The sequence below is a fragment of the Nipponia nippon genome, unplaced genomic scaffold, assembly GCF_047370975.1.
Source record: "Nipponia nippon isolate SJK-2023a ecotype South Korea unplaced genomic scaffold, ASM4737097v1 scaffold_12, whole genome shotgun sequence".
NCBI classification, from domain to species: domain Eukaryota; kingdom Metazoa; phylum Chordata; class Aves; order Pelecaniformes; family Threskiornithidae; genus Nipponia; species Nipponia nippon.
This window is the reverse complement of record NW_028262313.1, coordinates 15,903,669-15,919,650: the sequence shown is the minus strand read 5'-3', so window position 1 is coordinate 15,919,650 and position 15,982 is coordinate 15,903,669. Positions and strand designations below refer to the sequence as shown.

The 15,982-nt window shown below is 48.4% G+C and overlaps 1 protein-coding gene across 2 annotated transcripts in view; it reads right to left on the bottom strand.

Annotated features, from left to right (window-relative positions):
* The window catches only part of FHL1 (four and a half LIM domains 1), a 32,675-nt gene extending 19,271 nt beyond the window's left edge, over window positions 1-13,404 (bottom strand). For both annotated transcript variants that reach the window (XM_087749044.1, XM_087749045.1), the window contains exon 1: window positions 13,272-13,404. The gene's annotated coding sequence lies outside the window, so the exon portion shown is untranslated. The remainder of the gene's footprint in view (window positions 1-13,271) is intronic.
* Window positions 13,405-15,982: the final 2,578 nt, after the last annotated feature.

Here is a 15,982-nt window from a genome sequence, read left to right as displayed (position 1 = left end):
GAAAGGACCAAATCACCCTTCTTACGTGGCCATTTTAAAAATAACCTTTCCCAAAGCCCCACAGTGCATAACCCTGTGGCTGTCTCGGCTCCAAGAGCCGAAGGAGATCAGCTTGCAGGGCTGATGGGTATTTTTGGGCACTCTGACTAATTGTCAGGACATATGCTGGGCATTCTTTACAAGGAAAAACAAAGCTGCAAAGTCCCCTCCAGCGAGGCCTATGGGGTTGGATTAGTCACAAAAGTTATTCTCAGAAATCTCTGCTTTGGGAGGGTTTGATTTCATTTCCAACTTCAGATCAGTGTGTTTTAAAATGGAGGAAGGGGTCAATTTCCTCGCACCCTGACACAACGAAGGCTCAGCCAGGCTGGGCCACATTGCACCAACAGCAACCAGGGCAGGAGAAGTGAAAACCCTTCACCTTGGAGTGGCTTCAAATTCACAACTGCTTTTTTGGCACCACATCACATGGGCACTCGCTGTCTGTGCCAGGGCACGTGCTCCAGGACAGTCTGGGGACGTGCTCCAGGACAAGCCATGGAGAAGACACCCACTGGAGGAGGGCGAGGAGGCCCACAAGCACCCGCTCGCTTGTAAGACGGAGCCATGGTGTAGCTAAGACACCTCGCTCTGGTCCTACATTATCACACATTTCCTCTGCTGAAACAGATGCCATTTAACTTTTCCCTTTGCCCAGACTTAGCGTGTGGCCAGAGTTGACTTCAGCCACCATTCATGTTAATATTTTGCGAATCAGCCCATCGAGTCTCTCGTTAAAGCCCTGTTCATTTAACGACCACACATCACGCTGCTCAGCCAGGCTCTTTGCCCCGCTCCTTTTGCAGGGAAGTTGGAGCCCTTGCCAGACAAGGAGACCACTTGCACTGATCCTACAGAACTTGCCTTGGCTGCTCTTTCCCAAACTGACCTCCAAGAGACTAAGGACTCGGGCAAAACCAGAGAAGTCAGCCAGACTTCCAGAAGAGCCTGGAGCCCTGATAAAGGAGTATTTTGCCAGCCGTGTCCCTCTTCCTCCCTCCACGCTCAGGAGTGAGGGACTCCCAGCTCAGCAACTCCAGAGCCTCCATGCACTGCAGCCAAATGTGAAGTCCTCCTCGGAGGCCACGTGCCCTGGGACAAGCAGAGATTGGCTGGTTCTTGCAAGTTCATTTACCACAAAAAAGAATTGATTTTAAAAGCAACCTGATTTGTATGGTGGGTTTTTTGGTTTTTTTGTTTTTGTTTTTGTTTTTTTGTTGCAGTTCCTTGCTGCTTGTCCTCCCAAGGGCATCTTTCACCAACCTGAGCACCTCAACAGCACTTCACTCATATACCAGCTTAAGCCAGCACTCATCCAGCTCAGTTTCTCTACACTTACTAAGACAGCAAATAAAACACCTGTGTGCAACAACTCCACAACACCCTGGGACACACAAGCCCAGAACAGCCCATGTTTCCCCACCACCATGCAAGACCTGGGTGCACTCTGACTTTCAGTCCAGAAGCTGGGTTTTTTGGAGCCCCACTGCTGTCTCACCCCTGCCGCTGGCCCATGCACTTGTGCTTTCCCCTTTCTCTGGTGTATATCAAACCTTGCTTTTTTCATTCAGCAGAAACACTGCACCAAAAGCACACACATCTCAGGGTGACGAGAGCTCTCTGAAGCCTCCACCAGTGCTTTCTGCATATTTTTCCCCCCGAGCCGTGCAGCAATTTCCACTGAGGATAAGCGTTGTCAATTCAATTTCTAATAACGGCATTAAAATGTATGAGCCATTTCTCTGGAGTCAGGGATAATATTTTCAAAGTGCCTGTGTGACACAGGAATGTAAATCTCATTTTTCATAAAGTGATAAGGATCTGAGGTCTCCCTGGAAATCATGTCAGATCAGAGATGGGCAAGGTCTACACTAAAAAGCATTCTCCATGGGGTTGGTTAGAAAACATTGATTCTCATTTTATTAAAAAAAAAAAAAAAAAAAAAAAGAGGAACAAATATCTTTAAATCTTTCATCAGAGTTAAGATTCAATTTCAGCCAAAACCAGACGGACCAGCCCCAAAAGGCGCTCAGCCCCTGGGCAGGAGCCCAGCCCTGGTTTGTCGCATCCCAGCTGAGTGTCCTCACCTGCAGGATGGAGGCTGTTTCGGAGGTGGGAAGCAGGGGAATTCTCCTCCCCACAACACCCTCCCACTCTAGTTTTTGGGTAACCAAGCAAAATTTCAGTTGCTTTTGTGTCTTTGGAAATATTAAGACCAGTAGACTAATACTTGGCAAGAGACAGTTCAGCCCAAAGCAGTATGGAGAGGCAAGGTTATTTAAGCTGCTAAATTTAATTTGCCTCCCATTTGCTGAAACAGCAAATACCTTCATCCCCCACCTCCACAGGGATGGAGCAGGGTGCTCGGAGGCAAGAGAAGGTTCCCTCTCCTCTCCCATGCTCCTGCTGAGGGTCTCATAGCAGCACTGCACCTTACAGCACTTCTGTCCATGCTCACTCCTGGAGCAATGGGCAAAGTCTATGGGCTGTTACATTTATTAGACACAAACCTTGGAATAAGAAAAATAAGATACTTAGAAGAGTGTTTGATTTTAAACATAGAAATAAACTAACTGGAGTTGGTACAACCATTTATGTGTTTGATTAAGCCATCCTCTGCTCTGTGGCTGGATCCAGGCCCAAAAAATGATTTGGTTTTCTTTTTCAAGTAGCAGCAAGACAATAAATTCAGGGACAACGAGTAACGCAGTCTGCAAAGAGAAACAGCCCTTCTCAATACAATTCCTGCTAGCTGTCAAACTACTGTCCAAATCAAACTATTAGAGGATCGGCTCCATGTGACAAAAAAGCAGCGCTAATTGCACACAAGTGCCAGAGAAAACTGTCAAAAAGCTAAAGCAGATGTGAAACAGTGGCTTGCTTTCTTTTAAAACCAGCTCGTGCAGCCGCATTGCGTGAGAGCCCACAAGCACCCGTGTCCTGCTGGGAATGCTGCAGGACAATGGGGAAAGGGTGAGGCTTCCAAATCATCGAGGACTTTTCCTGCAGTAACAAGGACTCTGCTGTCCCTTTGATAAAGTTACACCTCTTGACCCAAATTGTCTTCTCAGCTGTGCTAGAGCAAGCCCAGTAGCAAGCCTTGCCTGCTTTATGCCAGTGTTGAGCAAGGTTAGACTTGGTCCTGGCCGAGTCCAGGATCTACAAAGTACAGCAGTGTTTTTAGTTGCCCAGAGACAGCCAAAAAGCAAACATGCCTTGATACCAAGTAGGTGAAAGACTGCAGTGGGGACACGCTGCTGGGGGAGGAGATGAGGAAGAGAGACATTGCAGGCCTGCAGGAATGCCTGTCCCACTCCCAAACCCTAATGCCCACGGCTCAGCCCCGTGATGGAGAGGTGACATAAAGGAAAGTCAAATGCCACATGCAAACAGTTCACGCACACATTAGACGTGCTGTCCCTCATCTCCAAAGAGCTGCTGAAAGCAAAAGATAAAACGCCATGGAGCAGTCTGTTAGCTGCCTGCCAGCTCAGTTATGGGGGACACGGTAGAAGGAGCTGCACTACACAGCAGAGTCGTGTGGACTCAAAGCCAGCCGTTGGCATGGCCCAGGCACGCCACTAAGACCACCACCAACTCTCTGCCAGCTATAAAAGGCAGAGGCATGCAGGTGAACTCATGCCTCTTTCACCCAAATCTCACTTAGTTATAACTCCGCACATTAAAATCGCTTTCTTCCAAATGCCAACCTACTCCAAGTATTAGGGTTTCATGAAGCCCTTCCCTAGAGCTGATGGCTGAATGCACTGGTGGCTGCGACAGAGCTGCCCGTGATGCTGAGGGACTTGGTCATGTCACCAAAGCATCTCCCACATGGCTCCAGAAAGGAGCTGGAAGACATCCACCCACAGGCCTGGAAGGGACTTGCAAGAACACAGGGACAGATCACTCCATGCTCTTAAAGTTATAATAAAAGCCTTCCAAAATACAAAAATACCCCCGCTGAAACCTTCATCCCTTGGTCCAGAAAGCCATGAGGTTAATCCAAAAAAAAGATTGTGTTTTTGCATCATGTGAGCAGGTTCATGGATCACATTTCAGGGGCTCAGCTTTTGTGCTGTTGATAATTGTTATCTGCTTTCAGTCACTGGTAACTACGTCTTAAAAGATTCGGTGAAATCCATCAGTGGACCTCTGGTAAGTGGCTTATGCATTGCTTCATCAAGACAGCCTCCAAGTGATATGCTGATGTATTTCTACATCACTTCATGTATTTGATAACTCAGCAATGGGGAGCAAAAACCAAGAAAAGGGAGCAGCGGAGACCGGTGCCACACCTTTGTCAGCCTCCCCTCTGCAGCACCCTAGTGCAGCGGGACAGGCAGTACTTCCTCCTACAGACAGGCTTTTTTAGTTAAAAATTTTATTTCTTCAGAAAACGTGAATTCATTGAATGCAAGTACATCTGGAAACATCGCCTTAGCAGAGAAAGGTGCGGGATGCTATGGGAGCCCTGCCTGAACCCCTTCTGGCTGGGCTGCCAAAGAGACCAAGGGCAGCACAGCCTCCTTGTCCTGCCTTTCCGACCGGCACAGCCAGCAGCCCTGCAGGAGCCCCCTCCAACCCCAGCCTCCATCACCCAGCTCTCGGTTCTGCAGCAGAGAGCAAGAAAGCCATCTTTCTGCTTGCAGCGGCTGTTCCCACGCTGCCTGCTGTGCCCTGGCAGGAGGTGACCCCAGTGGCTGCCCAAGCACAGGTCCTCCTGACACCTACTGTCGCCTGCGGGCTTATTCCTGGGAGCAACTGCAGGGACGGACAGACACAGAAAGCTGCCAAACCCTGCCACTAGCATCAGCCCTTCAAAAGTCAAGGCCTGATCTACTTAAACTGGGGACACTTCAGGGTGAAATAATGGCAGAGCCCAAATTTTCCAACTCCTGCCCCAGGGATGTTGCAGAAGAGGGTAAGTTTTTTCCAAGTCCTTGCTCCAGCCCCTGGAGCAGCAGCAGGGGAGAGGCTCTGCCCATCAGATACACCTATCTAACTAGCTGTTTAAAACTAACGCCTATCTACAAGCCAAGCATCTGTTTCCCCCACAATCTTTGCACAGGAAGAGGTTTCCAAGCTAGGGGAGATGGTGCAGGAGGCCACCTCTGCAGCACCTTAACCCTCCCCGGGGCTCTCCAGCCCACGGTCCCACCAGGAATGTCATCACCAGGAACCGTAAAAGCCCAGGATCGGCAACCAGCCTCACGCACCATCCCCTGCACGATCTCATTTACAAGGCAAAAGCTCTCTGGCAAAACAGCTCACACAGCGTCCAAATGTCGGTGGAGCAGACAGCGTTACTGGCGCTGGCTCCCTTTCCATCCGACTGCTCCAGCTCAGGCACCGACGCTGCTCAGAGGATGAGCTCATCGCTATTTCAGGTTGAATTTGCACTTGGCAATCTCCCTGGTAACCAAAACAAATTACTCATTGGTTTATAACAGATTTATTGGTTGTTTCTTTCAGTGTCTAGTGAAGTACACAAAGAGCTTCACCACATCATAGCACCAACGCAGCCTGGGGTAGAAGAGCGCGGGGGGACGGTATTTACAGCCATTGCTATGGAGATGGGCTGCGTTAGCACTGGAGGTCAGAGGGAAAGCTGACTTCGGGCCTGACCCCAGCAACATGAAACCGAGAAAAGGAGGTGCAAGGCATGGCCTTCACTCACACACCCCCCAGGGGACCCTGCAGGGTAAGCCCCTGCCATCCCAGACACCAGACAAGTATTACAGCCTCCTCCAGCACAGAGTGACCAGGGAGATGCTGTTTGCCATCCTCTCCAGCCAGAGATCAAAAAAATCTTTCCCCAAAACAGATATCGGAAGGGTCTGACACTAGCATATCCACTAACACCAGCCATCATCAGCTTTATTTCACATGTCAGGACTATGAGGACACGGGACAGTTATAGGACTTGCTGCTTGTTTATGTTCTTGGGCAGGAATTTCCTCCTGTTCATCATCACATGCATCAGCACAAAGGGCACTGAGAAGCCAGGGAAGCAGGACTAACCCCAAGGTATTTGCCTGCTCTGATATGCAACGTGTAGAGTGCTTGAAAGAGACCATCAGTGTCCGTTCTTCTGTCACACCTAGACCCGAGCCAAGATACAGCTCAAAAGTTGCCCAAATCACCTCTTACATTTAACAAAGCATTTGCCTTTTTTTTTTTTATTTTACTGAATGTGTTTTTGCAAGAAAGAAGAACTCTACCCTGACCAGCTCAATCGAGCAAGCTGAAATGTTGGTCAAGATATGTAATGCATGGCTAAGCATGCAGGTTGTGTCCCCTACCACTGCAAGAAATGCATCCAGCCACAGAGACAGATCCAGAGTCAAAGTTTCCACCTTCAGCTAAAAATCATTATGGTGATAATGGTCTAAAAGAGAAGGGAAGAGTATGGCAAGAGGTGGATGACATGCTCATGCATCCAACAAAGCAAATCTGGACAGAGCTAAACAGCTTTGCATCCCCACCGAGTGCCTTTGTACCGCTGCAGGGTGAACGTGCGCTGCTCTCCCGTCCTGCTCCGATGCCGCCACCTGGGCCATTTCCAGAGGCAGCACTGAAATATGTTATACATCAAGTGGCATTTACCAGGCAGGCTGTCCCAGAGGGAAAGCGTGACTGGCTTTCAGTCGGCAGAGCAAAGGTAGATAGGAAACAGTATTTGCATGTGTTGAGTGAAATATATAGCTCTGTGTATTTTTAAAGTGAGATGAGACCAGAGAGAGAGAGAGAGAGATTCTTGCACCCTGGACTGCTCATTACTGCCTCTCCTACGGTACTGTCAGAAACAAGACCACATCAAGACAACGCTTAGAGATCACTGGGGAATTTTTAAGTGGAAGCAAATCAGTAGGAATTACTCAGATTTCTGAGCGAGGACCACACAGCCCTGTGCTTCTGGAGGTGCTGTCTGTGTTTGCATTCCCTTGAACCACCGCCTGCCCTGCGGTTAATGCTGTCCTGAAGAGCAGGACACGGTGCCAGGCCCCCAGGATGCTTTCAGGATCCTAACACTGCCTCTGCGGGCTGTTCATCTGAACAGGCGTCAGCCAGAACGACTCATCCAGCCCATCCACCGGATTAGGTAAGTCATGCTAGAAAAATCTCTGTAGTACCCAGCAGCAGCGTGAGTGCACACAGCTGTCCCAGGGCGGCATGTCTTCTGGGATGCAGGCAGTCCCGGGGAGGACACACTTACAAGGTATTTTAAAGAGCTCTTTGCTATGTCAGTTCAATGAGAACAGGGGCAAACCAATAGGCACAGAGCAAAGTGGAAAAGGCTCAAGAGTCCAAAAATGAGAGGATAAGACAGAAGCTGGAAAGGCAGACAGGCAGTGCCTCAGAAGTGACTAATTCCAAAGCTTTGCTCCAAAGTTTATTATAGAAAAGAGCAGATAAGAAAGGCGGCTGATGGTAACAACTGCCAGGGGCAGTCAGTCCCAAGTTAAACAAACAGCAAATGCCTTGCAAGTAGCCTGCCAAGTCAGAATGGTTCCCACAACTTGGGGCATTTCTTTAAAAGAAAGTACATTATTTTCTCCCACCCCAGCATCCTATGAGCAGTGGGGGAACTATATTTAGGGTGGTTTCATAGTTACTCTTACAGGGATCTTCGGTCAGAGACCACTGGAAGCACATGAAAACTGAATATTCCCAAATGAAGGCATTGGGGAAGAGCTGGGAGCCAATTCCCTGCAGGAAAGCCGACTAGCAACCACTGTGGGCTGGACCATGAATTTAGCGTGATGAACCACTTCTATTTTTCTTAGCAAAGGAAGAAAGGCACGTCCAGCACACTGGTTCATAAGACAGTTTTGGAGGACTGAGTGGATTTTTCGCTGTCTCTGGCCAAGCAAAACAGTGAAGAGCTGGCAGAGTAAGCATTGAAGCTCTAAGTCCTCTGCTGCTTCGACACTGGTATAACGCAAGAACCCTCACATACTGGGGCAGCTGCTTCAGCATTAAAGCTAGCTTGAAGCAAAATAGGTGGATTATAGACCTCTGTACCAACTGTGCCTCCCAACAGGAGTCCCTCGGCACATCTAGCACATGCAATCGCTTGTTAACAGTGGTCTCTTAAACCCATCATTTCAGTAGACACTACTGGAGCCAGCCATCATTTGATTTGAAGCTCCCCCTATCTCAAAGCATCATAAAGCATGAAGGTCTCTGATGTCTTGAAGACAAGCAGGAGGATTTTCCAGGAGGGAAAGCTTCCCTGTTTTATTTTTTTAAGCTGTTTCTCCTGTTCTTCCTCCCCACCTACATCACAGTAGGGACATGGGAACAGACTCCTTTCACTGTAGCTCTGCAGTTCAACAGGTAAACTGGCTCTGAAACATTTTGGTCCAAATTATTAAACCTCAAGCTATAGCTGTCAGGCAGCCTCCTCTGAGGCAGATTTTCATCTCCTCTTTTCCACTCTGCTTTGGTTTCCCCTTTCCAGGGCTGGAAAGATGTTAGAAACAAGGAAGCCGAAAAGCCACCCTGCAGTGTTTGTTCCCAACAGGAATAGTTTTTCCTGTTCTTCATTAGAGGTCTGGGTGACAACTGGTATTCCGCATCTGATCCCAACGGACCACAAATGCAGCCGTGTCGCAACACTTTTAATCCCTCGCAGTTAACGCCTGTTGACTGCCTGCTCAAACGGGCGGCTCTGCCGAGCAGCAGAAATAGAGAGATGCATCCCAAATTACATCAATCGCTAGGGTCACCTCAAGGAACCAAAAAAGATCAGGCACATCTGTGGAACAAGTGGGTCTTCTGAAAACACCAGTCTGAAGTCAAGAGGGTTTGAATTTCCCATTTACAAAATAATGCAATTCTGTAACAGCATCCAAACCAAAATTGTAACTCTGCCTTAAAGTTTCCAGTCAGGCACACAGCAAAATACCAGCCCTTCCACCCTGGGCTGCAGCTCCATCACTGTCGGGAACCCTGTCCTGGCTCTCCAGCCTTTTCTAGGGTACTCTTTAATTCGGCCTTTTTTGAAAGAGTGCTTCCTCAGGACCCTGCCTGTCCCATTCCAGCATGGCTATAATGCAGTCCTTGCCCTGCTTTCGAATAGCTCCAAAGCCCTAAATGTCATTTTAGCCCTGTCCTGCCTTGAGACACATACTCTATTTGCCATCTCTTCAGAGGGAGATAAAAAAGCTGGAGAAGCACAAGAGCATCCATCCGTCCATCTGTCCCCCGGACAACACCGCACTCTCTTGCTCTGACAGGGGGAATTTGCTCTGGCAGCATTCTTGGCACTACATGCGCCTGAATCACTCTGAAAGCATCAAGGGCCAAATCCTGCTTCAGTCCATGCTGCAGGGACGTGCAGGGAGAGCGAACGCTGCCCCGCCAAGAAGGCTTTTTTGTGGCTTTCCACATACCAGCTTGGAGCAGAGCAAAACCTTTGCGGGAAATACTTTGAGCAGCCAAATGAGTCAATCTCTGGTAGGAGAGCTTTGGCTACGGGTCTGGGGAGGGTGAGCATGTGGTACGCACAGCACCTGCATCCCCTGGGGCTAAGGGCAAGAAGCTGGGACAGGGCTCTGCTTTCCTGCCACCCTTCCCCTCTTGGCGCCCTGCCTGTTTTGCGGGGCTCAGCAGCACCCCGGCTCAGCAGCACCCACCCATGGGTTCCCTCCCAAAACGTAGACCTCATTTTAGCCCAACTTTGTGACTGCCTCTAGACACCGCAGGACTACTTCCCTGCACCGAGCAACTCCTAATCCTTTAAGGCGGAGGGCTGGCAGGAAGAAGCGCTCATCACAGACCAGCCTCGGCCTCTCGGCTCCGATTCATTCCCACAGAAGCCAGCTGGGGTGACATCCCCAGAGCTGGCTCTGGGCTGCCTATCTACAAAAAGCCCCAGTCCAAGCACATCAGGGAGTTGAAACACGCTGGGCTATACCCTGTCTCTGAACCCCAGGGAAGCCCAAGTGCCTTTGCTCCTACACCCAGCCAAGCGGCTGCAAGCAGGGTTATTACTGGACCCAGGGATAAAAGAACTGAAGCCAGGATATATGGCACAGTCCTTCTAAAACCATGCTGCAGAAGTGGAAGCATGCGTTTATCTAAATAGCATTTAATCCTTTAGAGTCCTAGTGTCTCAAGAGCCATCTGCTTGAAACTCCTCTCCAAATCAGGGTATCTAAATGAAACATGAGGTCTCTTTCTTCTTCCCACACTCCCTCTGCCAAAATCACACATGAAACAACTGATCTCAGACATTTCTGCTTTGTTACTCTCCCTGTCTGCATCTTTTTTTCATTTCTCTATTACAGAAGAGATCCCAATGAATCAAGCTGAAGTATTTTGACTTACAATGCAATTTTTATTATAAAATCACAGGTCAGGTCTGGGAAGGTTTATTGTACAGACGTTATTTCCATTACCTGTTCAAGCAAGAGTGATTCCACATAGCTAAAGTTACGGAATCGCATCTGAAACCTCAGCTTTGCTACCTTTGCACTCCTACATGCAGGGTGCAAGGTGACGATGGCTGGGGACGACGAGGGTGAGAGGCGGGCACCGGCTGCATGGCTCGGGCCTCCACACATCTGCTGGTGACACCCGCATCTCAGTGTGACCCCAGAAGAAGCCTGGCACCAGCCAGAACTTGCCCATTGCCCTCCGGGAAGCTGCTCTGATTTAGGAGCATACCCAAAGCCTGAGCAAACTTTGCACATTGCTGGTGGTGAGGCTTACCTTGCTGCATTTAACGCCACTGGGACTTCAGGTCTAAGCAGCGTCACAAAAAGGGAAAGTGCTAAACATAGGCTGGACTGGATCGTCTCATCAGCAAAGATCAGAGGGCTTTTCCAAGGTTCTTTAAGGAACTGACACCTAAATCCACCCAGTGCATCCTCTGGAGGAGGAATAAACTTAGAAGGACATCATTCACACAGGCTCCTGCTGAGGAGACAATATTATTCCTGGCTCACATCATTATTTTTCTCCACTGAAGCACTGGAAGTTTCAGCCATGTCCCAGCTCCCACTCAGTGCTAGGAGTTGGGTGTACTGACAGCGAGTACGTGTTTCCAAGATGGAGATGGGAAGGTGATGACAGCTGTAGTACCCAAACCACACCAAAGGAGAACAAGTTTCCACCAGCATGGACAGAGCACAGAAAGGGCCATGGGATATCCTATAACACAGAACTACCCTCTTTTCACATAGGCAGTACACAAAAGGAAGTAAATTGCTTCTTGGGGGCAAGGAAGGCAGTTACTTAAAGCTTTTGTTATATTCTAGTGCAATGGGTGTGGATTGTAAATCATATTCACAGGATATGGGCTTAGACCAGAGATAAAGTTCATCCTACAGCACCGTTCCCCTATTCATGGATGCGAACAGGGACCTGACAGGGCTCTCGCCAGCTGCTTCGTACCATATGTCTGTATTTTCCATTCATGGTACAGTTCGATGGAAAGGCTGCTTCCGAAATAAAGGCCAGCCAAGATGGGCTGGAGAGTGTTTATTTTCAAGTGTTTGAGTACCCTAAAAGTTGTTTCCTTTTGAACAGCTGCCATTATTTACATGCAGGCAGAAAATTATACCAGCATACGTGGAGGCAAGCCATCGTTCACAGCAGGGAATAGCTTCTGTTAGAAACACTTTGAGAGCCCAGTCCTACAGAGCTCCCCCCGCCAACGCTCCCCAAGAGCAGCGCAAGTCAGAAACCAGCTCTAAAACCCCAGCCCTGAACTGGTTCCTCAGAGCTGCAGTCCAAAATCTGAGCAATTAACTTTCTTGTGCACTGAACACTTGGGTTTTTTGTTGTTTTTTTTTTTCAACTTGTGGTGTTAGCTCCGAAACACCTAACCCACATTTTTCTAGGAGGTATTAGTCAAGAATGAATTTTTATAGACTGAGTTCTTTAAGGAGAAATTAAGAATGGGTTTTTATTCAAGAATGCTGTACTTGGGAGGAAAAAAAAAAAAAAACAGAAAAGAGGACGGTGTTGTCACTAAAGTGAAGTATGTGGATGCTTTTATAATTAAAAAAGAAAGTTTAAATTTTAAAGCCATATTTGGTTGCTTTATCAGCTATTTGCTTTGTACATCATGGCTTAAGAATTTAATCAGTTTCCTTTCAGAAGTTTTCCTGTTGTTGTTTTTTAAAAAGAGCTTCTTCTCTAAACAAGGGAAAAGACTAATTGGTAGGTGGATTGTCTTAATCATTACCCGCTTCGTGTGCTAGAATTCAGTGATTTAAAAAGCAGCCATTTCTAAACCACAGAGTAGCTCCTGCTTACGCAATACAAACTGGACCAGTCACACGCATTAAATTATCTTTTGCCTAGTTGCTAAAGAAAAGATTAATGACAGAAACACCCATCTTGCAAACACACGCGCAAATAGTTCCACTCATGCAAGCGATTCCACAAATCTAGATGGATACAGGGGCGCAGTATGTGTATAAAGGTGTTTGCATTCACATGGGCACAGCTGCAAGCGTGGCTTGTGAGAAACTCTGCTACGGCCTGATATTCCATAATATAGAAAGAAAGAGGAAGATGTGATAATTATTAGGTAAAAGCTTGCATTTCCATATTCCCCAATTCTGTTACCACCAGCCTGCTCCCACAATTCAGAGGGTATCAGTCCTCACTTTCCAAGAGCATCACATCACCCGAGAGCCCATGAAACAGCCACTGCTTTAGCTATTTCTTCCCCAGCTGTCATTAAAAGCTTTAAAGAGGCACATCTGATCACCTGCCTGGGAAGGCACACAGCTGACAGCTCTGCACCACTGCAAACACTCCCTGCACACCCACTCGGCTGGGAAGCAAAGAGAAAAGCTGTATTTATACCCCAGTGGCTGCCTGTAATTTCAAAGCCCCCACCTTCCAGGAGGGAATACGTGTATCAGAAAAAGAGGATGCAAGAGAAATCAGAAGCAGGAATTTATCTAAATTCCACCCCCAAAACACCCCATAAAGCAGAGGCAGTTTCTGAGGTTAACTCAATGATCCACGAAGAAACTGCTTGCTAGAAAGAGAGTTTTAGAAGTACTTTATACACCCACAGACTTCCCGTTTCCCCCAGCCCTGCTCTCAGAAACCCTTCCCCAGCAGAGCAGTCACAAGCCCGAGAAAAGACCCAGCACAAGCCCTGTGCATCTGAAGATCTGCGAAGCACGGGATGCTGAAACGCTCCCTGCCCGGCTCAGCAAGATGATGCTCGAGAGGGAGAGACAGAAGCATGTGCTTACTGGCTGCCGGAGAGCCTGGGAGCTGCTGCGAGGCGGCTGCTGCCCGGAGGAGGGAAGGGATGGACCGAACTCTGCGTGCGGCTGTGCAGAGCACCTCGGCAGCAGGATGGAGGTGGGAGCGCTCCGGTCCAGGGCCGTGCGTCCAGCCTCGCAGAGGCAGCACGGCTGGGCTGGGGTGTCCAGCTGGCGGGACAGCGGCTGCTTTGCCACTTATAGCTGGGAGGCGTGTAGCAAAAAAAAAAAAAATTAGTCCAGCCAATAGCACCGTTCCTGCCTGGGGAGCAGCTGGAGGGGGGAACAGCCTGCTCCTCCCAGGGCCTCTGCATGGGCCATGGGGGGAAAACCCAACCAGTGACGGCACTTTGCCAGCATAGCCGTTCCCCTGCTTCCCCACAACAGCAAAGCGCTGTTACTGGGATCCTTGGGACTCACCAGGCTAAGCAAAGCCCTGCTACCCCCAAAGTGCTAGGAGTCACGCTCCCAGACTGTTTCACACATGGAAAACGCAGCACAAAAAACTTTGTTTGTGGGCAGATTTGTCGCCAGCCTCCCGTCCTGTCCGAGCTACCCTCTCGCAAAGCTGAAGCTTTTCCTGGCAGCTCTGTTACAATATGGGTCACCTTCAGGTCCATAGACAGAGTTTCCAGGACAGAAAACAAACAGAAGGGATGCATTTCAAGTCAGCAGCCTGCATGGAGGGAAGGAACCCAGCTGAAGAGAGCACAGCAAATATGATGCCAAGAGAGGAATATTTTCTTCAAAGCAGACACGAGAAAAAAGTACTATCAGGTAGCAAGTAATTTCTGTTTTTAAACAAATCTGCCTGTTTGTGCTGCACCACACCGACAAATCTGACAACATTCACGTCTGTTTTCTTTTCCCCCTCCTTTCTCCATCCCTTATCTTTTTTTTTTTTTTCTTTTCTGCTCTTGCATCTTCCAGTTTTGTCCTACTTTCTTCCATGCTCCTGCTATTGGATATGTGGTCCAGCAAGTAATTTTGTTTTTTAACAGGAGGTGCTGGTGTTGGAGCTCTTGCACTACAAACAGGCTTTTGTGGTGCCTTGGAGAGCCACAGAGCTTCTGACTAATGGCAGGAGAGGCTGGGCATCCTGGTGGGTGTGCTGGATACGCCACCAGTATCCCTGGAAAGCAGATCATTATACTTGGGCCAAGGAATTTCTGTTTGTTCAGTAAAACAAAACAAACATTGCATCAGAGCAAACAAACTCTCTTTACAAAAGCATTTATATTTCTGTGTGTCTCTATTCTTTTAACAGGTAAGTCCCACAGATTCTTCCAACACCGCATCATCCGTATTAACCACGCTCCTAGCAGGGACGAGAACATTGGGTTGCCCCGAGGTTCAAGGCTCATACTATCGCCACTTGCCAAGAGCAACTTCAGGCATGCATAAAATACAGATGTGAAACACCAACATTATTTATCATTATGGACTGAAGTTTACATTTGATTTTCAAAGGAATCCAAATACACATTTCTAACTCGTTTTTCCAACAGCTCTCCCAACAAGCATAAAACTTATTTACCATCAGCAAGAGCTTTTCTCTAGCGGCTGTCTGTAACCAACCATCAGACCAACAAGAACATTAGCAAAACGCCTTGCCCCCGAGGTATGATGTTGCTTACATGACTGCAGCTGCAGACCGTAGGGACTCATGCGAAATCACAGAGACTAAGACCCCTCAAGGATGGGACATTGAGACGGGACATTCCCAATTAGATAAATCAAGCCAAGAGCTGCAGGAGAAAACAGAGTTGTAGTGTGCGGGGCTGTAAAGACAAACTAGGTGTTGCACAGCTGTAGGAAAATGTCACCGGGGGCAAGTTACTCTGCAGCCACCTCCTGCAGGGTTTCTTCCTTCCAAGGAAGGAGCCTTCCTGCTTCTGGCCGTAAGCAGAAGTAGGAGGACACAAGAGTAGCAAGGGCTCTGCTCCAGGAGCACCTGTGCCAGTGGGGCTTAGTCATTGCCCCTGCCACCATAGGAGTATTTGGGGACAGACCCTGCACCTTTCCAGATGCATCTTGGAAGATCACAGCCACATTACGCATCCAAGAGAAGCACAAGTGCGCTAGCAAGCAAACAAGCCTGACATCAGGTATCTACAGCCCACCAGCAGCGCAATAAGCATCCCATATCTGCAGGGAACATCATCAGGCTGCTATCAGGATCCTCTGCCTCTTATTTAAAATATAAATCTTCCACATACAACACAAACTAGAGATTTCACTGCCGAATCCCAAACACCAGCTACCATCAAAAACAATGTAATGCAGTATGTGTCTGTCGGCCTGATAGAGTAGCAGCTAAATAACAAATTGATCTGTTTAACGTGCCTCTCACTGACTACAGCAGAGCAAGTTGTTATTTGAGTAACTCATTGCTCTCATCGGATTACAGCTCAAGGCCTGATCCTACACTTGCTGCATCCTCCAGATGCCCTTTGGCTTCCCCAGCCAGCCCCACGGGCACAACGTCACATCCAGAAAAAAGCAGCAGAATAAAGGTCTGCAACGGTACGTGGCACAGAGCAACTACTCTACCCCACCTTCAAGATTGCTGCTGCTGACAGCGAGTGAGTGTTTGCAGGATCAGACCTTAAATCTGCAGACTTATAATGACCAGTATACCTGACAGAGAAGAATTTAAGCACTCTTAACCTCGCACATATCACAACAGCGGCTTTATT